This window comes from Eleutherodactylus coqui, chromosome 5 (genome assembly GCF_035609145.1).
Source record: "Eleutherodactylus coqui strain aEleCoq1 chromosome 5, aEleCoq1.hap1, whole genome shotgun sequence".
NCBI classification, from domain to species: domain Eukaryota; kingdom Metazoa; phylum Chordata; class Amphibia; order Anura; family Eleutherodactylidae; genus Eleutherodactylus; species Eleutherodactylus coqui.
This window is the reverse complement of record NC_089841.1, coordinates 189230035-189257547: the sequence shown is the minus strand read 5'-3', so window position 1 is coordinate 189257547 and position 27513 is coordinate 189230035. Positions and strand designations below refer to the sequence as shown.

Sequence of the window (27513 nt, the reverse complement as noted above, 5' to 3'; positions counted from 1 at the left end):
CTTACTAATTGACGAACACGAAAAACATATTAAGCACATGAAATCCACCTACTATACCGATATGAATAAGAATACAAAGTGGATGGCAAATAAGGTCAAGCAAAAAAGAATTAAAACTAAAATACCCTTTGTAACAGATCCCATCTCAAAAAATAAATTATTTAACCCCAAAGACATAGCTGAGGAGTTTAGGAAGTTCTATGAGGAATTATACAACCTCAGCCAAAGCCCAAACACCCACCCCCCCTCGGAGAACTCCATGGACTCATTTCTCTCAAACCTACAACTTCCCAATCTAAATGAAGAACAACTTAAGACACTAAATTCCAGTATCACACCCCAAGAGGTCCTTCAAGTCATAAATAAGTCCAAAAAAGATAAAGCCCCAGGCCCTGATGGCTATTCGTGTGAATACTTCAAGACATATAAAGAAATATTAGTTCCCCATATGGTTAATATATATAACAAAGCGATGCAAACAGGCTTCCTCCCACCTGAGATGTTGCAGGCCACTGTAGTTACCATCCCCAAGCCAGGTAAAGACCCATCGAATACAGCCAATTATAGACCTATCTCACTTTTAAATAATGACACCAAATTCTACGCGAAAATTATTTCCCTGAGACTATTAGAGTTTATACCTCATCTTATACACAGCGATCAGGCAGGGTTTGTGGGAGGGAGACAAGCATCGGACGCTACCCGCAGAGTGATGGATATAGTGGGTGAGGTGGAGAGCTCTCGTGTGCCTTCTCTGCTCCTAACTTTGGATGCGGAGAAGGCATTCGACAGACTGCACTGGGGCTATACCTTCTCAGCTTTGGAGAAGTTTGGACTCAAGGGTAATATTCTGTCAGCCATCCAGGCACTCTACAAAAACCCGTCAGCAAGAGTTCTAGCCAATGGAGTGTTGTCGGATCCATTTATGATTACCAATGGAACTAGACAAGGCTGCCCCCTTTCGCCCACACTGTTTATTCTAACTATCGAACCGTTAGCAGAAGCAATCAGATTAAATGATAGGATAAGGGGGATCCCCTTGGCGGGCAGAGACCAGAAAATAGGTTTATTTGCTGACGATATCGTGCTGATCCTGTCCTCGCCACTGGGTTCCCTCAGAGAAGCATACGATCTCCTAAAGCAGTTCGGCGCCATTTCCTACTACAAAGTTAACCCAACAAAATCGAAAATTCTCCCAATCAACATTCACTCAAACCTGCAAAAGATAATAAAAGCGGAATTCCCGTTCGAGTGGGACCCTGGGGGTATCCAATACTTGGGGACTACAATTAACCTTCCCTTAGAAAAAACCATGGATACTAACATTACACAACTCATCCAGACGACCCGTCAAGAATTGACCAATTACAGTAAAACAGAATTGACCTGGATGGGGAAAATAGTGATTTATAAAATGATGATACTCCCCAAGATTTTATATCTCTTTAGAACTATCCCACTAAAGTGCAACCCCAAATTAATAAAAGAACTACAGAAACAGCTGATGTCCTTTATATGGAATGACAAAAGACCGAGAGTGGCCGCCACCATACTATACACCCCAAAAAGGAGAGGAGGCTTAGGTGTTCCCAATATCGCTGCCTACTACGAAGCAAACATTATCCAGCAATCTAGACCCTGGGGCACTTCCCCACCAGGGATCAGCTGGCTATCTATAGAGCAAAATAGCATTGGCAAGGGTACATTAAAAGACTTACTGCTAACCACAAGCTTGAATTGGGAAATTAATCCAATTAAAAATCCAATAATAACCAACACGCTGGCAGTGTGGAAACACCTTCTTCAAATTACAAAAGATTTCTATCCTAGAGCGCAAATACCCCTTCCGATCAGCTGTTTGGAACTAGTTCTGAATAACATAAACACCAAACACTGGAGTAGGAAAGGTATTAAACTGTTATTGGATTTAGCAGACGAGGGAAAAATAAAACCCTTTCAACAACTCCAGGAAGAATATGGCTTACCAGGAAGTGACTTCCTCCTATACTCCCAAATTAAAAGCAGTTGGTCCACTCTGGCAAGTGGAGTGACCTCTCTTCAAAAATTTTATCCAACCTTCTCCTCAATCCCTCCCCCCATAGAATCCCCCTAAGGGACATTTACGAAATCTTCTGCGGAGAGTCGAACTCCCAACCGTACCAAAAGAAAAGAGCAAATATCTTAAACTGGGAAAAAGAAATGGGGAAAACATACAGCAGAACAATGGAATAACTCATTTAGATGGGCAAATAAAGCATCCCTATGTGCATCTCTGATAGAAACACACTATAAACTAACCACTCGTTGGTATCGTTCCCCAGTCCGTCTAGCAGATTTTTTTCCAAACTACTCGGATCTATGCTGGAGACAGTGTGGACAGAGAGGCACCCTAATTCATGTGTTTTGGAGCTGCCCAAAAATTAATGGGGTGTGGAAAGACCTTCTACGTCTCATCAAGACTATTACAGGGATAGAGATCTCTCCGTCACCAGATAGAACCTTATTTTTATTAGACACAGAATCCATACCTCAGAAAAGGAGGAAACTTATTCTCCACAGTTTAATGATACTTAAGCTTTTGATAGTAAGGAACTGGAAAGCGCGATTCGTACCCTCCCTGTCTGATATAATCCAGCTAATGTCAGAACACATGTGCATGGAAAAAATTTATGCAATAAGAGAAAATAGAATCTCCAGTTTTATGGAGACATGGGATCCCTGGATTAGACATTTTCATCCACAACAAATCACACTAAACCTGAACACATAAACTCAAATAATTAAGGACCGAGTCCTCTAGTAGAAAGACATCCATTTAAACTTAGAAGCATATAAGTAGTCGAGAACATTTAGGCCCGGACGGGCACAAGAGTTACACATGATGGAACCAGTTGGGAAGTTCCAGATGACAAAAATATGGAATTCCCTCCCCACTCCCCCTCCCCCTTTCCCCACCCCCACCTTTCCCTCAACCTCTATTTTACCAATCCCCCCCCCCCCCCTTTTATATCAGTCGGTTACCAGAGAGTTTAAAAATTTTTATTTTATAAGTAGTCGGCATTAGACGTGAGTGTTCCGTGGAATCAAGGACCACAGCTCTGCAGTTTAAAGCATATTTCTACGGCCTATATAACTCGGTAATTCTGTATATCTAGCCTTTCTTCTCTTCATTCTTATCCAATAAAATTGATTGAATAATAATAAAATGCAATTATATCTATGTATAATTAAAGTTAACAGTTCATCATAATCTAATTGATGTTTGCAAGAAATAACATGTAAGGAAGGAAATTTACCAGCTTGTTATGTAATGATATGCAAAATGTTAATAAAATGTATTGAACATTAAAATTATGCATAACATTAGCCAACAGTGATGAATTCACCAGCTGGGCAGATTGAACTGGTCTGTAAGAGTTAATATGCTGCCCACTGACCCTCGCCTGGGAAGTTGGCTGGGGAGGCACAGCTGGCTGCCGAGCATGCACTTGCAGCATAGGGTTAACCTGCTTGGAACATACCCCGGGCCCTGAAGGATCCATTAACTGATGGGGGCCAACAGGCAGGGAGGAAACTGTATGCAGGAGAGAACATATGGACCCTGGTGTCTCCCCCCCTCCCTCCCCCCCCCCTGTTCCAGGACTGCCCGCAGCATAAATGCCAGACCCCCCCCGGCCCCCAGCGCGCTCACCGTTAGATGTCCCTTCACCGGCACCCTGTTCACGAACGGCACCTGCCTCGGCTCTGCGACACTTCCTGCGCAGCCCTTCTCCTCGCGTTTCTCCTCCTCGGAGGCGTGCAAGCCCTGCTCCTCTTCCTCTGGCGCTTATGTGATGTCATCTCCCGGGCCTCTCTTCTCCTTCCGGAGCATACAATCCAGGGTCCACTGTAGCCGACAGCTCAAGCACATCCTGTTCAGCGCCCTCTAGTGCTTCCGGCTCTACATCACCCATGTTAATAACAGGATCCTCTGGTTCTGGCTCCAGAACCCCGGCTGACAAACCGAAGTGCTCACTGATGGCAGAGGCAAGGTCAAGCAGCTGCGTAGCCATTCTTCACCTCCAGCCGACTCAGCTCTGATGACTAACTGCCGCAGTAAGTCCTCCATCCTCACAAAGCGTCTGTATCCAAGCTGCTTTACAGCCAAAGATGCCCGGTACCTCTTTGCTGATTACCTAAATGCCCTCTGTTCACAGCCCCCTCCATCCCCGTTATCCAATCACATCGGCTTCCACCACACCGCTCCTGCCCAGCAACGGGCAGAGCTTCCCGCTCTTTTTAGGCCACCAATCAACGCCCGCTGCCAGCTTTACCTCAAAACAGCCTGGCAACGACACCCCGGCCAATCATAGCGGGAGACCATCACCAACTATTACCTGACAGAATGACCTGAGAACCAAGTTCATTAACCTTTTAATCACCATAGCAGTATACATTATGGTCCCACATAAACCTATTGTATAACACCAGAACGCTCCCAGATCCCATGCGGATCTCCCTCCTGAGCGTCACTCGATCCGTACAGGGGATGTGCGTAGATCGAGCAGCATGTACATCCCTGGCAGTGCAACAGTCTTTAAGGGCCTGGACAGCTTTATGGCTCCCCACCAAGACTGTGTCACCGCTCCCCAGTCAAGGCTGAGTCGGCGGGAGCACTGTAAAAGGATGGTGAGGGAGTACGTAGCGGATCGCACAACCGTCCTCCGTGACGCCTCTGCCACCTACAACTACTGGGTGTCGAAGCTGGACACGTGGCCTGAACTAGCGCTGTATGCCCTGGAGGTGCTTGCTTGTCCTGTGGCTAGCGTCTTGTCGGAGAGGGTGTTTAGTGCGGCTGGGGGAATCATCACAGATAAGCGTAGCCGCTTGTCAACCGACAGTGCCGACAGGCTAACACTCATCAAGATGAACAAAGGCTGGATTTCCCCAGACTTCTGTTCTCCACCAGCGGACAGCAGCGATACGTAAGCAATACGTAGGCTGCACCCGCGGATGGAAGCTACATTCTCTCTCACCATCCAAAACGGGGACATTTCTGCTTCATCAATCTGTGTCTAATATTCCTCCTCCTCCTCCTGCTCCTCCTCCTGAAACCTCACGTAATCACGCTGAACGGGCAATTTTTCTTAGGGCCACAAGGCTCACTCAAATAATTTTTCTGAACAATTTTTATAAGTTTCAATGCGCTTAAAAGCGTTGGAACTTTAACTTGAACCAATTTTTTGTTACACTGGGCTGCCTCCAGGCCTAGTAACCACTTAAGCCACATTAACCAAAGCGATTCACCTGCCATCTTGGTTGGGCATGGCCAATTTTTACTGAGGTACATTAGTACTGTTGGTACACCAAATTTTTTGGGCCCTCACCTACAGTGTAATCATAGCAATTTGTATGTTCTTCGCCTGCACTCATGGTACAGAAAGGTGTGTGGGGTTGGCCTACACTTTAGCTACATAAATGTAACTTGGGCCTTGGCTATACTAAGGCTACTGAAATGGAACGAAGACTGCGCTCCCGCTATACTGCTGCTTCGGAATTGTTACTGGGGCCTGTCTAGAGTGCTACTATTGCTGACATGGAACGAAGACTGCGCTACCGCTATACTGCTGCTTCGGAATGGTTACTGGGGCCTGTCTTGAGTGCTACTATTGCTGACATGGAACGAAGACTGCGCTCCTCCTATAATGCTGCTAGTGATATGTTAGTGGGGCCTGTCCTAATGCTACGGCTGAAATGTTACGAATTCTGGGCTCTGCCTATACCGCTGCTAATGGTATGCCTCTGGGGTGTGGAAACAGAGGCTTCCCAAAGACATGATGGCGGCGAGGCCATTTCCCACCAACGCGGTTACTGTTAAGGTGCATATAACCACGGACACGTGGAGAGGACACGTAGTGCCTCAAAAACATCCCCCTCCTCCTCCAACAGGGAAAACATTCTTGGCAAATGTCTTTGCATTGGTTCGTCTGGTGGCAGTCCAAGAATTTCACCTTTACCGACACAACAAGAGAGCCCCCACACCATCCCCCCGCCACGGCCCACTTAATCCTGGCCGCATTCCGAAAACCAACAAAATACAACCGTGCTACTAGGTCCGCAGTCACCACCACATTACCACCAACGCGGTTACTGTTAAGGTACATATTACCAGTCTGACTGGGGCATGCAGACACCTTGACAGAATGAATAGTGTGTGGCACATAGGTTCCCCATTGCTATGCCCACGTGTGCAGCTCCTGATGGCGGTGGCACAGGATTCTATTTCTCATTGCTTCTGTACAGCATTGTGGGCTATCGCCCCGCCCCTTTTAAAGAGGGCCGCTGCCTAGCCATGCCAACCCTCTGCAGTGTGTGCCTGCGGTTCCTCCTCATGGCAGACGCACTTCTAAATAGACATGAGTGTGGCGTGGCATGAGGGCAGCTGAAGGCTGCGCAGGGACACTTTGGTGTGCGCTGTGGGGGGGAGGGGGGGCGGTTGGTCAGCATGTAACCCAGGAGAAGTGGCAGCGGAGTGTCATCCAGGCAGTGATTGTGCTTTGTTGTAGCTAGTGTGGTGCTTAGCAAAGGTATGTCATGCTAATGAGGGCTTTTCAGAAGTAAAAGTTGTTGGGAGGGGGGGGGGGGCACTCTTGCCGGTATTGTGGCTTAATAGTGGGACCTGTGAACTTGAGATGCAGCCCAACATGTAGCCCCTCGCCTGCCCTATCCGTTTCTGTGTCATTCCCATCACTTTCTTGAATTGCCCAGATTTTCACACATGAAAACCTTAGCGAGCATCGGCGAAATACAAAAATGCTCTGGTCGCCCATTGACTTCAATGGGGTTCGTTGTTCGAAACGAACCCTCGAACATCGCGGGAAGTTCGTTCCGAATAACGAACACCCGAACATTTTGGTGTTCGCTCATCTCTACTGGGAACCAATCGAGAACGCAATTTTCGATCCAGACAGACACTGCACACTGATTTGAATCTTGCTGCATTCCATTACGATGCTGATTATGATTACAGTCATCATCTAAGTGTCGTTATTGGAAAAATGGACAACTTATGCAACTTTTGCCGTGCATTGAAATTCAAAAATGGAACTCCAGGAATGTGCTGCGCAGGTGGAAAAGTGAAATTGCCTGAATTGCATTTACCACCCGAACCATTATCAACGTTGCTATCCGGTGACACAAGCCAGTCTAAACATTTCTTGGCAAACATATGCAAGTACAATTCATGCTTCCAGATGACATCGTTCGGTGCAACAGAAATCATACGTGACAATTACATGCCAACGTTCAAAGTCCAAGGCCAAATTTATCATCTCGCTAGATCACTTCTACCACTGCAGCATTCAGATCACAAATTTCTCCAATTTATTTCATGGGAACCACCGATGAATAAATTGATCAACGTTGTCGAGTCAATACCAGCACTAATCGAGAAATTGTTGCTGTATTACAAAATTTATTTGAGCAACACAACCAATTAGTTCAACTGTTTAGGACGGCCCTCGAGCGAATGCCAGCTGATGATTACGTTATTAGAGCTGACAAAACACCAGTCGGCCAACACGAAAGACAATACAACGCACCAACAATTAATGAAGTGGCGATCGTCATAGTTGGCGAAGAATTTAACTCGCGTGATATAGTTCTTCATCGCAGAGATGGTCATCTTCACCGAGTCTCCGAAACTCATCGCTCATACGATGCCTTGCAATATCCAATTTTATTCTGGCAAGGAGAAGATGGATATCATTTCAACATCAAAATGAGAAATCCACAAACACATGAGGAGACCAATAAGAAAGTCAGTGCCATGAATTACTATTCATATCGATTGATGATTCGTGAGAACCCAGACAATCACATTTTAAAATGTCGACATTTGTTCCATCAATACATTGTCGATATGTATGCAAAAATCGAGACCGAACGACTTCTCTTCATTCGATTAAATCAAACCAAACTGCATTCAGAAGAATATATTCATTTACGTGATGCAATTGCTACTGATGGCAATCCCAATGAACTGGGATAAATGGTCATCCTGCCGGCTACATTCACAGGAAGCCCACGGCACATGCATGAATACGCACAAGATGCAATGACTTATGTTCGCGCATATGGCCGTCCAGATTTTTTCATAACATTCACGTGCAATCCAACGTGGGATGAAATTAAAGAACTTCTGTTGCCTGGACAATTGCCTTCGGATCGCCATGACATCATCGCACGTGTGTTCAAACAAAATTTGAAATCCATCATGGATTTCATTGTCAAACATCATGTTTTTGGGGAGACACGCTGTTGGATGTATTCCATTGAATGGCAGAAAAGAGGATTACCGCATGCACACATTTTGATTTGGTTGATCGACAAAATTACACCAGACAAAATTGATGAAGTTATCTCAGCAGAAATCCCAGATTTCAACATTGATCCAGGCTTATTCGAAGACGTTACTAAAAACATGCTTCATGGTCCTTGTGGCGCAATCAACAACTATTCTCCATGCATGAAGGATGGAAAATGCACGAAACGCTATCCAAGAGACTTACATGCTGAAACTATCACTGGAAATGATGGATATCCACAATATCGTCGACGATCAACTGAAGATGGTGGCAAATTAATCACTTTAAAAGTGTGCAACAATGACATTGAAGTCGATAATCGTTGGGTTGTGCCGTATTCACCATTACTCTCAAAGACGTTTAAAACACACATCAATGTCGAGTATTGCAATTCAGTGAAATCGATCAAATACATTTGCAAATATGTCAATAAAGGAAGTGATATGGCAGTTTTTGGAGTGGAAAATGCATCTGCACCAATCGATGAAATCGAACGATATCAATTGGGACGCTACATTAGTAGCAATGAAGCTGTTTGGCGTATTTTCTCATTTCCAATTCATGAACGTCATCCAACAGTTGTTCATTTGGCAGTACATCTTGAAAATGGACAGCGCGTGTATTTTACAACAGAAAATGTACATGCAAGAGCATCTTCGCCACCGCAAACAACGTTAACTGCCTTCTTCTCATTGTGCATGCATGATTTGTTCGCAGGAACGCTACTTTACTCAGAAGTGCCAAAATACTACACATGGAATGCATCAGCGAAAAAGTTTCAACGTCGTAAACAGGGCAAACCAGTTGAAGGACATCCGAATTTATATTCGTCTGACACGTTAGGCCGTCTGTATACAGTTCATCCAAACAATCAAGAATGTTTTTACTTGCGCTTACTGTTATAGTTAACATGCGTGGACCGAAATCCTTCCAAGAACTGAGAACAGTAAATGGTGAAGTATGTGCGACCTATCGAGAAGCTTGCCAACAATTAAAGCTTATTGAAAACGATGCCCATTGGGACACAGCACTCAATGATGCATCAAATACTGCTCAACCACAGCAAATACGCACGTTATTTGCGATAATATTGACAACGTGTTTCCCATCCAATCCGAAAGATCTTTGGGAAAAATACAAAGATTACATGAGTGAAGACATCCTACGTCGTTTGCGAGCAACAAATCCGAACATGCAATTCACAACAAAAGTGTATAATGAGGCGTTAGTTTCGATCGAGGATATATGTTTGGCAATCGCTAACAAAGGATTGGTGCAGTTGGGAATGTGTGCACCGAATCGAGCTGCAAATAACGCTTATGATCGTGATTTGCAACGTGAAACACACATCGATGTCGATGATTTGGGTACATTTGTTGAAAAGAATCTTCCAAAATTGCTTCCAGAACAACGCATTGTATATGACACAATCATAAAAGCAATTACAAATCAAAGCAGAGGATTGTACTTCATAAATGCGCCCGGAGGTACTGGCAAAACTTCTCATTTCAATCATTTTGGCAACTATACGATCACGGAATAAAATTGCACTGGCAATTGCATCATCTGGAATTGCAGCAACACTTTTGGATGGTGGTCGAACAGCACATTCAGCACTGAAATTGCCCTTGAATTTGCAAGCCACTGAGACGCCAACATGCAATATCACCAAAAATTCCGGAATGGGCAAAGTTCTCCAAACTTGTGAACTTATCATATGGGACAAATGCACAATGGCTCACAAAAAAGCATTGGAAGCGCTTGATTGTACACTGCAAGATTTGAGGGGAAATGCACAGCCCTTCGGTGGAGCACTTATTTTATTGTCTGGTGATTTTCGACAAACTCTGCCAGTTATACCACGTTCAACACCCGCTGATGAACTTAATGCATATCTCAAATCATCAGTTCTATGGCGACATGTTAAGAAATTGACTTTGAAAACCAATATGCGTGTTCAACTACAAAATGATGCATCCGCCGAACGTTTTGCAAAACAATTGCTGAATATTGGAAATGGGAAGATGCCAATTGACAGATCTACACAATGTATCACATTGCCAACAAACTTTGGAAAGATGACATCAACCAAAGACGAATTGATTCAAAAGGTGTTCCCAAATATCGCGCGGAATTACAAAAATCATCAGTGGCTCAGCGCACGGGCTATATTAGCAGTTACCAACAACGATGTCAATGCCATCAATTTCAGCATTCAAAACGGAATACCAGGCGAAGCGGCAACGTATACACTACCGTTCAAAAGTTTGGGGTCACCCAAACAATTGTGTTTTCCATGAAAAGTCACTTATTCACCACCATGCGTTGTGAAATGAATAGAAAATAGAGTCAAGACATTGACAAGGTTAGAAATAATGATTTGTATTTGAAATAACATTGTTTTTACATCAAACTTTGCTTTCGTCAAAGAATCCTCCTTTTGCAGCAATTACAGCATTGCACACCTTTGACATTCTAGCTGTTAATTTGTTGAGGTAAGCTTGTGAAATTGCACCCCACGCTTCTAGAAGCATCTCCCACAAGTTGGATTGGTTGGATGGGCACTTCTGGCGTACCATACGGTCAAGCTGCTCCCACAACAGCTCAATGGGGTTCAGATCTGGTGACTGCGCTGGCCACTCCATTACCGATAGAATACCAGCTGCCTGCTTCTGCTGTAAATAGTTCTTGCACAATTTGGAGGTGTGTTTAGGGTCATTGTCCTGTTGTAGGATGAAATTGGTTCCAATCAAGCGCTGTCCACTGGGTATGGCATGGCGTTGCAAAATGGAGTGATAGCCTTCCTTATTCAGAATCCCTTTTACCCTGTACAAATCTCCCACCTTACCAGCACCAAAGCAACCCCAGACCATCACATTACCTCCACCATGCTTAACAGATGGCGTCAGGCATTCTTCCAGCATCTTTTCATTTGTTCTGCGTCTCACAAACGTTCTTCTTTGTGATCCAAACACCTCAAACTTGGATTCATCCGTCCACAACACTTTTTTCCAGTCTTCCTCTGTCCAATGTCTGTGTTCTTTTGCCCATCTTAATCTTTTTCTTTTATTGGCCAGTCTCAGATATGGCTTTTTCTTTGCCACTCTGCCCTGAAGTCCAAAATCCCGCAGCCGCCTCTTCACTGTAGATGTTGACACTGGTGTTTTGCGGGTACTATTTAATGAAGATGCCAGCTGGGTACCTGTGAGGCGTCTGTTTCTCAAACTAGAGACTCTAATGTGCTTATCTTCTTGCTTAGTTGTGCAACGCGGCCTCCCACTTCTTTTTCTACTCTGGTTAGAGCCTGTTTGTGCTGTCCTCTGAAGGGAGTAGTACACACCGTTGTAGGAAATCTTCAATTTCTTAGCAATTTCTCGCATGGAATAGCCTTCATTTCTAAGAACAAGAATAGACTGTCGAGTTTCAGATGAAAGTTCTCTTTTTCTGGCCATTTTGAACGTTTAATTGACCCCACAAATGTGATGCTCCAGAAACTCAATCTGCTCACAGGAAGGTCAGTTTTGTAGCTTCTGTAACGAGCTAGACTGTTTTCAGATGTGTGAACATGATTGCACAAGGGTTTTCTAATCATCAATTCGCCTTCTGAGCCAATGAGCAAACACATTGTACCATTAGAACACTGGAGTGATAGTTGCTGGAAATGGGCCTCTATACACCTTTGTAGATATTGCACCAAAAACCAGACATTTGCAGCTAGAATAGTCATTTACCACATTAGCAATGTATAGAGTGCATTTGTTTAAAGTTAGGACTAGTTTAAAGTTATCTTCATTGAAAAGTACAGTGCTTTTCCTTCAAAAATAAGGACATTTCAATGTGACCCCAAACTTTTGAACGGTAGTGTAAGTCCATCGATACTGTGATGAATCAAGATGAAGTGGTCAATAACACAACGGAATTCTTGAATTGACTTGATTTTCCAGGTATGCCACCGCACGTTTCAACATTGAAAATTGGCGTGCCTATCATTCTTCTCCAAAACATCAATCCACCACAACTTTGCAACGGTACAAGACTTGCGGTGAAAAAGATGATGAACAATGTCATCGAAGCTACAATTCTGAATGGGAAATTCAAGGGGGAAGATGTTCTGTTGCCACGTATTCCAATTATCCCAACAGACATGCCATTTGAATTCAAACGTTTACAGTTTCCGGTGCGACTCGCTTTTGCAATGACCCTCAACAAAGCACAAGGACAATCGCTGCAAGTGTGTGGGATAGGTTTGGAGAATCCGTGCTCCTCACATAAACAACTGTGTGTGGCCAGCTCACGCGTCGGAAAAACTTCGGATTTATTCGTGTATGCACCAGACGGAAAAACTAAAAATATTGTATATCCACAAGCACTCGATTAAATACATAGAATTAAAATTACACTTTGAAATGTTTCCCATATGAAAATGAGTAAGTTTAAATAAAAATGACACAATGTAAATTCAATGTTATCAGAACGAGTTTCCTAGATTTTCCTTTCTTCTGATGTCGCAGCAACGCGCGACAGGTAAGCTAGTATATATATATATATTTTTTTTTTTGAGGGGCTGGATTTGCAAATTCTGAGTTTTATTATAGGACGCCATGAGTTCTTGGTATGCCCCTGTATTTATTCTCAGCCTGCTCACTTCATATGTCAGTGTCATGCTGTGAGTTCAGGCCAAGCTGGCAGACTTGTCTGTATTATCTACCCTTAATACTCTCATCTGAAACTGGCCATATAAAGAAGAAATGTATTTCTCGTTTCTGGTACTGCATTTATGCACTAAGCTTGGTTGTGATACTGTATTTAACTTAAACCAAAAACGGTAGGATACAGTGTGGCAGGCAGACAGCCACACCATGGTCACACACAGTAAGAGGGGTGCACCGTCCTGCAGGAGAGCAGCTCACCACTCTGTACATAGTGGTTGCTACAGCCTCTATAAGGTCTGTCCGCCTGATGCAGCGACTTCTAGAGGGGGGAGGAGTCCTCTGCCGCTGGCCAGAGGTACAGTCAGGGAGGGGAGCAGGAGAACACTGACAAAAGTTATTACCAGATGCACAGAGGTTCCAGTTTGAGCCTCTCCACTACCTGTGAGGTGATCAGGCAGGGGGAGCGAGCAGAATGGCAGCAAGCACTCAGAAGCACTGTTGAGGGGTTGCGCCCCCATATTGATGTGTGCGGTGACATGGAGAGTACGCCACCACCCAGAAGATCAGCCCCCTCCACAGGGAATAGTGTATTGGCCTAAGCCCTGGGCAGCCATTTTGGGCATAAAAAGTATTGTAGCTGCGTCACTGTAGTTGAGTGACCACAGCCAAAAAAAATAGGAGCAGCAGTGTGTGCTGCCCAGCGGCACCCAAGAGGTGTTCAACAGATGTTCCCAAAGAGAAAGCCACAGTACATGGCAGCATCCAATGTTTGTCTGGTATGTGTATTGCTGTCACAATACTGGAGAGCAGCACAAAGTATTTTCTCCTAGGCTCATGACAGCTCATGTAGCTAGGAGGGCAGCAAGGAGTTCCATAAGAAGTGGCTCTTTATAGCTGGAAATTCAGTAACTCAGCAGAGTGAAGTGTAATAAAGATTCTGAAACACTGACTGTTTTTTAAAGTTAAAAGCATATAAAATAGCAATCCTCCCCAGGACATGTGCGAGCAGCAAGTAGATTGATCTCTTAACCCTGTTAATGGCACGCCCGGAAAATCTCCTAAATTTCAGTGTTGAAATGTGCTGAAGACTACCTAAACCTGCCACTGAAGGGGTTAATTAAATCAATACACATTAGATGTTAATTATATTGTGCAATGGATCAAATTCTCGGCCCAATATAATTGGGGCTTGTTCAATTTTCGTCTACATGGACCGAGAAAAGACTTAGAGATGAACGATCACTACTACAGTCATTTGTCTCCATAGGCTGGCTGTACATTGCCTGTTCACATGGGCAGATGTGCAACTGCGTTTTTATGCTTGCTGAAAATCAATGACCAGTTGACAAACGAGTGTTCCATCGACTGATTGTTGTACATTTACATGGCCCAATTATTGGGCGTATAATTGTTCATCCTTGATTATCAGGTCGTGGAAAAAGACTTTGAGTTGGAAATAATCAAACAATGATAGAAGTGACATAAGAAAAATTATCCTAAAAAGAGTGATCTTCCAAAGAGCTGTGCAATAACGACCTATGATGACATCTATAAAGACTAGATGGTTTCATTTTGTAAGGCAAAAAATAAAATGTAAACTTTTTGCTTACGCCCCGAGTCTCAGTGATGTAAAAGATATGTATGCCAAATTTCAAGAAGATTGGATAATATTTAGAGGTTGCACACTTTGATCAGTTTTGTAAAAGTAGGCAAAAAATATGATTTTTCAATGTTAATTACTTTTATTGGGAAAACTAGAAACCACAAACTTAAATAATACTAAAACTAGACACTAAGATTAATAGGTAGTATGATAGGCAAAACATGTGTTATATGAATCAACTTTGAACGATGCAATCTTTGGATGTAGTTAACCATTTTCACTCATTGTTCTACTAGAAAGCTTTGAACGGGGCTTTCTTAATCAGTCATTGTCGTATATGACGTAGATGAAGCCCACAGACTTTGAAACTTCTGAAAAATCTGGATGTAAGGATCACTTGATGGTATACCACAACACTCCTCAAACACTCCTTTCAATATTAGTTGATGGGTGTGTTGACGGCAAGCCAACCACGACAGTGTTCATCCGAATTCCGTTTCAATTCTGTTACATGCCCCTTGGAGAAGTCCTGTAATTAGATGCTGTAATATCAAAAGGCATACCGATGATATTGTCACGTAGCCCAAATCGTTCCACTTCCCAAATAACTACTTCAGCCATCTGCTCACCAGTGCCTTTCAGGGTAACAGGTATGCCAAGCAAATGCTCAAAATCTTTGCCAGACACTAGAGCTGCAACTCTATCTTCCAAAGTTTTGACTTTCCCATGGGAAACTGAGGGTAACATTTTATTATCCCAATGTAAGAGCAAATGAGGAGGATTTTCAAAAGAGTCACTCTTTGCTTTTGTTTGCCATTTTACTAATATTGATCGCCCGAACTCGGTAAACGGTAGCTGGAGATACGGAAATTTTTGAAACATCGTGGACAAGGCTCTTCGCAGTTGCTATAAATGAAGTACTTGCTTGTAAAATAGACAAATACATGAGAAGCTCATAAGTACAAAGCACTTCAATATTAGAAATTTCGCTAGTTTGATATAAAAGTGATCAATGTGTGCAACCCTTAAATATTATTCAATCTTCTTGAAATTTGGCATCTGTATGTTTTACATCACTGAAACTCAGGGCGTAAGCAAATTCATATGAAAATCACATCTTTGGCAAAATAAAACACCCTAATAAAGACTGTTATAATACTAGATTAAACTCCTGTACAAATGCCCAATAACCTATTTAGAAGTAGCAAAATAATACATTTATGAATCACATGGTTAAAATCCAGCAAGAGACGGCTAATAGAACTGATTAACCTTTATTGACTTGACTTCCGCTGTTACATAATTCTCTATTTATCTTCTACTAATAATATTGTTGTTTAGCTGCAAATAAAAACCCCTTGATGGTCACCTAACAGCATCTATGAGAAGCTTGTAACAAGTTTGGGGTGCTGTCAAAAGTTCTATAGAGTAAATGATTCAGTCCTTTCTCTGTAAAAGGTTCCCGGCAGTATATATCAGAATCAAGAAACAAAGTGTGAATTATCGAGGGATGTTCTATACTTAGAATCAGCACAAAACACGCTGGCTGAGCATCATTGTGGGATATTTTGACAGTGTCTGGGTAGAACTTCCTCATAGTGTCACTGGCACAGTAGTACATAGCGCTGTCTGACTGTACCAGATTATCAATTTTAAGCAGACCGACAGACCCACGTGTGGATGGCGTGACTCTGTTCTTAAAACTATCGTGTATATAAGTGGTGTATCCTGTTCTAAAAGCGGCTATCCATTCCATAGCTGCAGTGCCAGGATATTGTCTGACCCAGTGGATGTGGTGATCATTTATGTTGTACCCAATGGCTTCACATTGTAACTCTACAGATTTCCCAGGCTGCACAATCTCTGTTTGTTTCAGATTTAGCGCCGGAGCAGACTCGACTGGGCGATCTTAAAAAGAAAATAATATATTTTAGTATATACATGATATGTTTCAAGTAGCATCTTTTCTATGTATATATAATATATACGGTACTTACCAAGCACATACAGCAAATATATACACAAAATATATGATGCCATATCAGTGGTTCAGGCAAAAGTACCAGAGTGCAGTAAAGTGTTTAACCGTTAGATCGCTCCTTTTTCATGTACTTTACTGTTTTGCATTTATATACACGACTTTTCTTATTTGCATATTTCATATTTTCACATGGGTTTTAACACATTGATTACGTATTGGTGCCTAGTGATTGACAGTATACACCAGTGATTCCCAACTGTGGTGGCGGGCGAGCCTGCTAGGGGGCTGCGACACCAGGAGACGATTAGCCATTTAGTCCACCAGGAAAACTCCTGGTGTGTCAGTCATATCCTGAGGCCGACCTCAACTACCGCTGCAGCAGCGTTCCCTTATAGGCTGGTGGAGACGATGAAGTTCAAAAAAAAAAAAATAAACAAAACAGTACACTTACCTCCTTCACTTTTCCCCCAGTATGTTCCTATCTGTCTTCCAATTGCACGGTCATGTGGTATGTGACCATGCAACCTGGAAGTCAGGAAGGAAGAAGGTGAGTATATTATTTTTTTTTTTTAATTATGCAGCATAAGAAGGACCGAGGCAGCATTATTGCTGATGGGTACAACAAGCGGAAGTGTTGTAACTGATGGAGGGCTACAAGAGGAAGCATTATTACTGACAGGGCAACAAGCGGGAGCTCTATTGATGATGAGGCAATAAAAGCAATCATTATTACTGATAGGGAGAACAAAGGGCAGCATTATTAATGATGGGGCAACAAGGGGCAACATTTTTAATAATGGCACAACAGGAGATGGGGCAGTATTAATGATGGGTCAACAAAATAAGTATTTGTAATAATGGGGACAATATGATGGAGCATTTTAATGATTGGGCAATAAGGGGGAGCATTGTTCATGATGAGGACATAAAAGGGAGCCATAATTACTACTGGGGACACAAAGGGGCACTTTTACTAAAAGAAGGTGCTATTAGTATAGGGGCCACTGGAATAACAGGTAAGATCATATGTCACAATAAGCTAAGCACCTAGCCACATCCCCTGACCACACCCCCTTTTTGGTAAGAGTGCTCTGTGATAACATTTTTTCCAAGGGGTACCAAAAGCTGAAAAGGTTAGGAAACACTGGTATATATGTATGGTATAAATGTATACATTAAATTATGCTACCCATATTTACCTTACCATTTTAAGTGGTTGGCTATATATCTGTAGCCGACTTATGTGCACAGCTTTTGATGCATTTTTATCTTATTCTTACAACACATGGGGCTTTATTTTTGCTTTACAGATGTGCCCACCATTGTGGTATCTCTAATTTGATGAATAGAGATGAGCGAACGTGCTCGTTTAGGGCAATTACTCGAACAAGCATCACTTTTTTCGAGTAACTGCCTACTCTGGCGAAAAGATTCAGGGGGCATCGGAGGGCGGCGGTTGGAGCGGGGGGGGGGGGGGGGCTCTCTCCCTCCGCTCACCCCCGTGCCCCCTGAATCTCTTCGCCCAATTAGGCAGTTACTCGAAAAAAGCGATACTCGTTCACGCAATTGCTCTAAAGGAGCACGTTTACTCATCTCTAAGGAAGAACTGTACTATTTCATGAAACCAATTTCATACAATATTGTGGCATGCTAGCAAAAAATTTGAATTCTGCGATTCGTAGCACAACCATGGAGTGCTCACAATCCACACATGTAGGATAGACAACTTGTAACACAGTATCTCAGAATTATATTGTTTTGTAAAGCTGGTTATCTTGTGACACACATCTGGTCTTATCCAGCAAAGAGGGAAGGACACATCTGCATTCTCTAGAATTAAGCAAAATGGCTAAATTGCCAGAAGTGCTACTAAACCACTATCTACTATTTTTGGAGTTTGAGCTCTTGCGGACAACGTTATTCTGCATTTTAGGATTTGTTATTCAGTTACAGGCAAAACCAAAATCAATAAAAAGATTTATTGGGGCCATTAACGTGTTAATGCCACTTTAACTGCAAAAATTTTGCAATTCACAGACGAACATTAAAGGGTTTTTTCCACTCCTAGGTATTGATGACTTATCCTAAGGCTAGATCATTAATAGCAGATTGGCAGAGGTCCACCGCTTGTTTCCCGGGATGGTAATTGAGTGAATGGAGCAGTCTTTCCACAGAAGTAGACAGCTCCGCACATTGTGCAGTGGCCCCAGGTGGTATTGCAGCCTGAGACCCACTGATGTGAGTGGATGTACTACTATGTAAATGGACAGGTTTGCTATTCAGAAATGTGCAATTGCTGGTTAATCCTGTAACAGCAGTCTTAGTGATTGGAATGAACCTGTCCCAAACACAAATACTGTACATGTATAACTAAAAATAGATGTATATAGAATTATAGAACACTAGAAGAATGATAGCAGAAGAAGAGCATATGATCCATCCTTACGTGACTTTCTTTTTACTTTCCTGTTGTGGTAAATATGCAGCATGTTTATCCCAGACATGTTTACCTTCACTTACCGTGAATACAAGAAATTACTATCTTACACTGGAGAAGTCTACATATATTTACTGCTGATTATTTAGGTGGAGTCCTCTGTTAGTGTTCAGGGTGGAGCCAATGATAAATGTGGGCTTTCTGAAAATGAGTAAAACCAGCTTAATGGTATTGATGAAATATCACTGTTCTCTTTTCCTTTCTTGTTTTCTCCTAAACATTAAGCGTAGACTGCCCTCTTCAGTGTGTTCCTGGTATTGCATGTCTGTAGGAAAACAGATGTTTGGCAGCTTTCTGAACAAGTTTAACTGAATCACCACAATATGTATTTAGAAAATTAGTCATGTGACAAAAATTACCACCAAACTTGGGAAATGCAAGGAAAAGGAATTGAACGTTAGATTATTTTTACAGTATTGTGAAACTTCCTGACTTGGTAGTTTGAATTTACCATTTCTACAACTTATTTCTCTGGGATATCAAAGGGGAATTTCTTTTTAACATCACAAAAGACATCATACTGGAATCATTAACTGGGGTTTCCTCTTAATGAGGGCCAGACCCTCCAATAACAAAGCACTTTTTGATAAATAAAATGTATTTACTTAAAGGGATTTTGTCATTAGAAAAAAAAATAATACTTTCCTATTCCCCCCAGTCAGTCTTCTTACTGTCTTTTCTCCTCCTGGTTCCTCCAGTGACCTAAGTCACGTCACTGCAAGCCAACCGGATCATCTTCTTCCTATGATGTAGCGTCCATTCTTGGAATTCTGCTTCCTGCAGCTAAGTGTACGTTACGTCACTGGTCATATAGCGTTCACTGCTTAGCGGAAAATGCAGAATCTTATGCTGGGCTATTGCTGTGGCTGCACATGCGCAGTGTCTTCTGGCAATAGTTCATGAACGCTTGTGGCAAGATACTGCGCAGTCACGGCAATAGCCCAGCATAGCATTCTGCATTTCCTGCTAGGCAGTGAACACTACATCACTAGTTACATAGCTTGCACTGCCCTGCAGGAAGCAAAGTTCCAAGAACAGACGCTACATCAGAGGAAGAAGCAGATCTGGCCAGCTATCAGTGACGTGGTCCTGGTGACTGGAGGAGCCAGGAGAAGATCGTCGAGGAGAAGATGCAGTAAGAGGACTGTCTGGGGCAGTAAGTATAGATTTTTTTTTTTTTTATGACAAAACACCTTTAAATAACTTCAGTATTAAATAATACAAGTGTTTTAATAAATGTAACAACTTATCAAAGACAGCAGTGTTTGAAATACGGCATCTATAAAAAACAAATACTATGATAAAAAGTTAAAATATCATTCACAGAGTACCCAATACACATTCCCCCCAAACTAGTCACATTCTCCATTCTACAGGCCTTATTTAAGGAAAGGTATTTAATGGCAACCATGGTTGAAGTGGACTAACACTTACTGACAGGACTTTCTACCTAAAGCATTTCCTGTAGACCCATTTCAGAACTATAGAACTTCATTTGCTGTTTTAACACTTTATAAGCATATTGGCTCATACCAGTTACATGTTAACCACCGAACACTGCCAACTAGGACATAAAACCAACAGAAGCTAGAAATTGAAACTTTAAAGTAGTTCTCTAGGAGATCAGTGAGGACCTGCCATATGGGAACCCCCACTAATCAGTTATTTGCAGGACTGGTGTGCTTGCGCACTGAGCTGCTTTCTACAGGAAGCAGACAGCTCCGTTCTCATTGCAGTGTTCAGGCTTCGTATTGCAGATAAAGTTCCTATTCATTTGACTTCCTGCAATACCAAGCCTGGCCACTACAGTGGAAAAAGAGCTATCTGCTTCCTGCAGAACTCAGTTCAGTGAACAAACATACCAACATAAACAGCTGATCAGCAGAGATCCTGGACAGTAAACCCCCATTAATCTATGGTTGATACCCTATTCTAACTCGACTACCCCTTTAAAGGGGTTTCCCCATTTATGACATAGCTATCACCTATATAGATTGTGGTCTCTTGAGTCTTATTCTGCCAGGTGGAGTAGCAATGCAGTATTAACAGAGGTGAAGGTCTTTAGGTGTTTTGGAAATTACAATGCAATCTCCCACATATCTCTATTCTCCAGTTGTATGCAGAAGGGGACCCCTACGTATAAAACACTTATGGCATCTCTGGTAGATATGCAGTTAGCGTTTAAGATGTGATAAACCTTTAGGATCTTGACACTAAAAAATGAAACTAAAAACTTATGGCCCATCTTGGGCACTGAAAGAGCTTGATGTAACACTGGTTGCACTTCACACATTAATAGATGTAGTTCTTAGATTAGTATATGACACCTAGCGACCTTTCACAAAAGGATTTCCAAATTGTAAACTGAAAGCAGGATGCAGCTGTGCCATTTCCCTGCTGCCATCAGTAAATGTTAAAGCTGAAAACACCACAATTAGTTATATCTCTAAAAATGACTTGAATGGGATCAGTTACACAGAAGCTCAAGCAGTGAAGCGTGCAGTGAAGTACGGTCCTGAAAAGCATACAGAAAACCGCATACAATTCAGTGACTTGTATTTTATTGTATTGATGGCTGCAAACACAAAGCTTCATATTTACTATCACTTCATTAAAAAATAATAAACAGTCAGGGAGAGCACCTCACACTCTATATGTGCACAATATAATAGAAAATCCAATTAGCTTACCCGGTGTCAGGCAAGATACTAATAAGCATCCCTCCTGCACCTGGAGTCCGGATGAGCCTTTACCAAATTACTTTCGAGGATTCTTCCATTTATTCAATTCCTTGGAGAGCTGCAGCATTTAAGGGGTACTCCGATTTTTTGGCAAAAAAAAATGTGTATAGACAATAAATAGAATTTTAAAAAAAAAACCTTTTTAAGCTTGCGCTACAATGGATCAGTCTCTAAAGTCCACAAAGAGGAAAATGAATTTTCCTCAAAACGAATGATCCTTAAAAAGTTGTTTTATTAATCACATACAGAAAAGAAAAAGAAAAAGGACATGGTAACTCATACCTCTAATCATACATTAAGATATGCAAAGCGTTTCTGCGTCATGCGACGCCTTTATCAAGCTTGATAAAGCTTCATTGAATACAGTAAATCATCATCATCTTCAAACACAAAATCATGAACAAACAGGATAACAGGACATTTGAATAAGAATAGCTTGAAGTAATTTCAATATGTTATTATTACATTTTTTAAAGTTGCAATGAGTCAGACACAATTATATAGACATATAGATAATTACTAGAGATGAGCGAGCATACTCGTCCGAGCTTGATGCTCGTTCGAGTATTAGGGTGCTCGAGATGCTCGATGCTCGTTACTCGAGACGAGCACCACGCGGTACTAGTCTCAATTAAACGAGCACTGACCATTGAATTCAATGGAGCCGGCAATACAGCCAGCTCCATTGAAAGCAATGGGCTGCCGGCGATCTCAGGATGAATTTTCGGGAAGGGCTTAAAAATATAAGCCCTTACCTGAAAATCATCCTAAAATGTGTAAAAATAAAAAATAAAAAATGTCAGCATAAAGATCGTTCTCCTCTGCCATAGCTGTAACAGCTGTGGCAGAGAAGAACCATGTTAGCCCATTGAATTCAATGGAGCCGGCAATACAGCCGGCTCCATTTAAAGCAATTGGCTGCCGGCGAGCGCAGGATGAATTTTCGGGAAGGGCTTAAAAATATAAGCCCTTACCTGAAAATCACCCTAAAATGTGTAAAAAAAAAAGTATACTCACCTTTCCGCTGCAGCCGAAGTTCCGCCGTGTCTGGCCGGCAGTTCTCCTGAACTGCTTTCTGTAATATTCAGCAGGTGGGGATTTAAAATGAATGAGCTGCCTCTGATTGGTCACAGCCTCACCAATCAGAGGCAGCTCTCACTCACACCCATTCATGAATGGGTGAGTGCTGCCTCTGATTGGTCCCTGCACTGAGCCAATCAGGGGCAGCTCTCACTCACACCCATTCATGAATGGGTGTGAGTGAGAGCTGCCTCTGATTGGTTACAGCCTGACCAATCAGAGGCAGCTCATTCAGCAGGCAGGGATTTTAAATCCCCACCTGCTGAATATTACAGAAAGCAGTTCAGGAGAACTGCCGGCCTGACGTGGCTGAACTCCGTCTGCCGGGACAAGGGGAGTGTGTGTATGTATGTATGTATGTATGTATGTATGTATGTATGTATGTATGTATGTATGTATATATATATATATATGTATATATATATGTATATATATATATATATAAAAAATATATTTTTTTATTTTTTTTATTTTTACACATTTCTGGATGACTTGCAGGGAAGGGCTTATATATTTAAGCCCTTGCCAAAAATTCATCCCGCGCTCGCTGCAGCCCATTGCTTTCAACGGAGTCGGCTGTATTGCCGGCTCCATTGAATTCAATGGGCTAACACCGTTCTTCTCTGCCACAGCTCTTACAGCTATGGCAGAGGAGAACGATCTTTATGCTGACATATTTATTTATTTTTTTACACATTTTAGGATGATTTTCAGGTAAGGGCTTATATATTTAAGCCCTTCCCGAAAATTCATCCCACGCTCGCCGGCAGCCCATTGCTTTCAATGGAGCCGGCTGTATTGCCGGCTCCATTAAATTCAATGGCCTAACATCGTTCTTCTCTGCCACAGCTGTTACAGCTGTGGCAGAGGAGAACGATCTTTATGCTGACAGTGGGGGGGGGGGGGCACTCTTGCCGCTATTGTGGCTTAATAGTGGGACCTGAGAACTTGAGATGCAGCCCAACGTGTAGCCCCTCGCCTGCCCTATCCGTTTCTGTGTCGTTCCCATCACTTTCTTGAATTGCCCAGATTTTCACAAATGAAAACCTTAGCGAGCATCGGCGAAATACAAAAATGCTCGGGTCACCCATTGACTTCAATGGGGTTCGTTACTCGAAACGAACCCTCAAGCATCGCGGAAAGTTCGACTCGAGTAACGAGCACCTGAGCATTTTGGTGCTCGCTCATCTCTAATAATTACACATAAATACAGAATTACACTACAGCTCATTAATTTCATTATGCCAATCAAATTGTCAGTTTTTCAGAAGTGAATAAAAGTAGCTAGTTTGTGATGAATATGGATTCATTTTGGCAAATTAATCATTATTGTGCTCACTTCTTCAGGTGAATATTGTGATGAGAAGAATGTAAGGAAATCTAGGCGCAATGCATTTGTAAAGATGTGTACAATGAAGGTTATCTACCTTATCAATGGGCTGTAGGGCAATAGATTAATATGTATTATATGGCCTAGTCTTCACACTTACTGAGGTGTTTAAGAAACAGTTATTTTGTAGTTTTTTCGGATTAAGATCTGGAATTGGTGTTATTCTTCCACCCGGCACCTTAGTTTCCATTCCCCACTGCAGCTGTTTCGGTCATATGCACTTTAGCTTAGTTTTGCTTCTCAAAAGGAATAACCTTCAAGAAGTATTTGCAAAAGACACCTGTCTATTTCACAATGTTATTCAGTAATTGGCCTTAAGCACAGATCATGCTTCACTTTTTAGCATAATTTCTGACGTTATATGATTTCATTTTTCTGACTATCTTCTTGTCTATATACAATATTTATTATATTGTATTCCCATTATCTTTTAATATAAGAAAATTAAATAGTTTACATGTGTGTTAATACTGTGTGGTAGAATCATTAATCTGCGGTAAAGGAATCTGCAGCACATGCTGCTACCATTAAAAAGACTTTGATTTATTACTTTTATAAAGCCTTTGGTCCCACATACCAAAACTAATATACTCACCTTGGCACCGGACCACCGCTTTGATGGTCTGCTGCCATGGCATCTGACAGGTGACGCAACCTGGTCTAAAGACTTGGTGACATCCTATAAATTTGTCACATGGGTTTCTAATATCGAAGCCCCGAGTTGGGTTTATGGGACTTCACTGATGATGTCCCTGCCAGCCTCCCATTGGCTTCAGCAGTCACGTTAGTATACAACACCTGTCACCCCCGCACCTGATGTAAACAGAAGACCTGAGCAGTGGCCAGCGGCGGCAGGGAAGCAGCCCACAGACGGAGTTGAGTATGTAATTTTAAATTATATTACATACTCTATCCCCCTATTACCACCATTGTTTGGAGTTCTCAGTAAGCCCCTTTAAAGTATCTTAGCAGTGGGAGTCCACAGCCTCTACCCCCTGCTGATTAGCTCATTTAATGTGCCATGGTGCTCTTGCAAGTGCTGCAGCCTCTTTGATGTTTAGATTTTGTTTATACTTTTCTGCATTTGGTAGAATGGCTGCAACAAAAAATACAGCATAGACAAAGGACATCACATGAGCCCTTCAACTAGCTGGTCAGACAGATGATCGATCCTGGGCAGTTGACCCCCACTGATTAGACGACAATAACCCATCACAGGGATAAGTCATAAATTTCCACAAATCAAATAACCATTTTAAACCAAAAATGATTTGTTATAATCCAAGTCTATTCAGCACAAGAATTGTTAACTTTCTTTACAAAAATAAGAACGTTCTAAGGCTGGATTCACACGAACATATATTGGCTCGGTTTTCACGCCGAGCCGATATACGTCGTCCTCATCTGCGAGGGGGGGGGGGGGGGGGATGGCAGAGCCTGGAGCAGGAACTGAGCTCCCGCCCCCTCTGCCTCCTCTCCGCCCCTCTGCACTATTTGCAATGGGGAGAGGCGGGACCGGGCTGGGGCTAATTCTCAGAACTCAGCACCACCCCATCCCGCCTCCTTTCATTGCAAATAGTGCAGAAGGGTGGAGAGGGGGTGGAGAGGGGGCGGGAGCTCAGTTCCTAGCTCTTCCATCCCTCCCCCCCTGCAGATGAGGACAACGTATATCGGCTCGGCGTGAAAACCGAAACTGAAAAAATATGTTCGTGTGAATGCAACCTAAAGGGTGTACGAAGAAAAAACAAAACAAAAATAATTTTATGTTCTCACTGCAGATTAGTTGCAGCATTTTCTGAAGCCATCAGTGACATAGATCTGAATCAGGTGGTTTCTGCAGCGTGTGCATTCATTATACAAATGTTATTTAGTTGTATGAGATTGGCAAAAATTGCAGTCAAAAGCAACAATTTTATGGAACTCCTCCCTCTTTGTACTGTACTTCAACTCATGTTTTCGTTGTTCTGCATGTACTGAACCATTTGTAAATCCAATGCAGAAGAATTAAAAATAACACAATTGTAACATGATGAATTTATTTTAGTTTTTTTATTTCTCAGTTTAAATATCCCAGTCACTGTTTTGTCTGTTACATTTTACGTGATCACTATCACTTACATATAGAGCTGACACCAAGGCAACCTCTTCTCCATATTCGCCACCTCCCCAGAAGCGTTTCATGGGTTTTCCCCCTAACTCACACTTTTCAGCACTGGAAATCTGTGTGTGAACATTACCTAGAAATGTTGTATTACTCAGATTGTCATCAATGTGAAAAAATACAAATAAATCTACAATGATTGGCCATGACTAGAGATGAGCGAACGTACTCGTCCGACCTTGATATTCGTGCGAATATTAGGGTGTTCAGGATGCTCGTTACTCTTAACGAGTACCACGCGATGTTCCGGTTACTTTCAGTTTCCTCTCTGAGACGTTAGCGCGCTTTTCTGGCCAATTGAAAGACAGGGAAGGCATTACAACTTCCCCCTGTGACGTTCAAGCCCTATACCACCCCCCTGCTGTGAGTGGCTGGGGCGATCAGATGTCACCCGAGTATAAAAGTCGGCCCCTCCCGCGGCTCGCCACACATGCCTTGTGACTGAGTTAGCTGAGGGAAAGTGCTGCTGCTGCTGTAGGGAGAGTGTTAGGAGTGAGTGTAGGCTTCAAGAACCCCAACGGTCCTTCTCAGGGCCACATCTATCCGTGTGCAGTACTGTGGAGGGTGCTGTTAGCAGTGTTGCATATTTTTTTCTTTTCAAAATCGGCTGTCTGCAGAGCATTGCGCCTTGCAGTAATACTACAGGGACAGAAGTGGTGGTTAGGTAGGGAGAGTGTTAGGAGTGAGTGTAGGCTTCAAGAACCCCAACGGTCCTTCTTAGGGCCACATCTATCCGTGTGCAGTACTGTGCAGGCTGCTGTTAGCAGTGTTGCATATTTTTTTCTTTTCAAAATCGTCTGTCTGCAGAGCATTGCGCCTTGCAGTAATACTACAGGGAGAGAATTGTGTAGGCAGGGCCAGAAGACATATATTATTGATTGAATATAGTCAGTGGGCCCTCCGTTTCCAAAAAAAGAGAAAAATTGTATTTGTCCTGCAGTCTTGCGCCAATTTATTTGCTGCCTGTGACAAGTAACTGCTCTGCTGCACTTCATATAACTGCATTTCTGTGCAACACATGTTATCTGATTGAATATAGTCAGTGGGCCCTCGGTTTCCCAAA

At 42.5% G+C, this 27513-nt stretch overlaps 2 pseudogenes; both read left to right on the top strand.

Moving 5' to 3' along the window:
- The first annotated feature begins 7507 nt into the window (after positions 1 to 7507).
- LOC136628909 (uncharacterized) lies at positions 7508 to 9250 on the top strand (annotated as a pseudogene).
- Positions 9251 to 9255: 5 nt separating this feature from the next.
- Positions 9256 to 14446, top strand: LOC136628908 (uncharacterized; annotated as a pseudogene).
- Positions 14447 to 27513: the final 13067 nt, after the last annotated feature.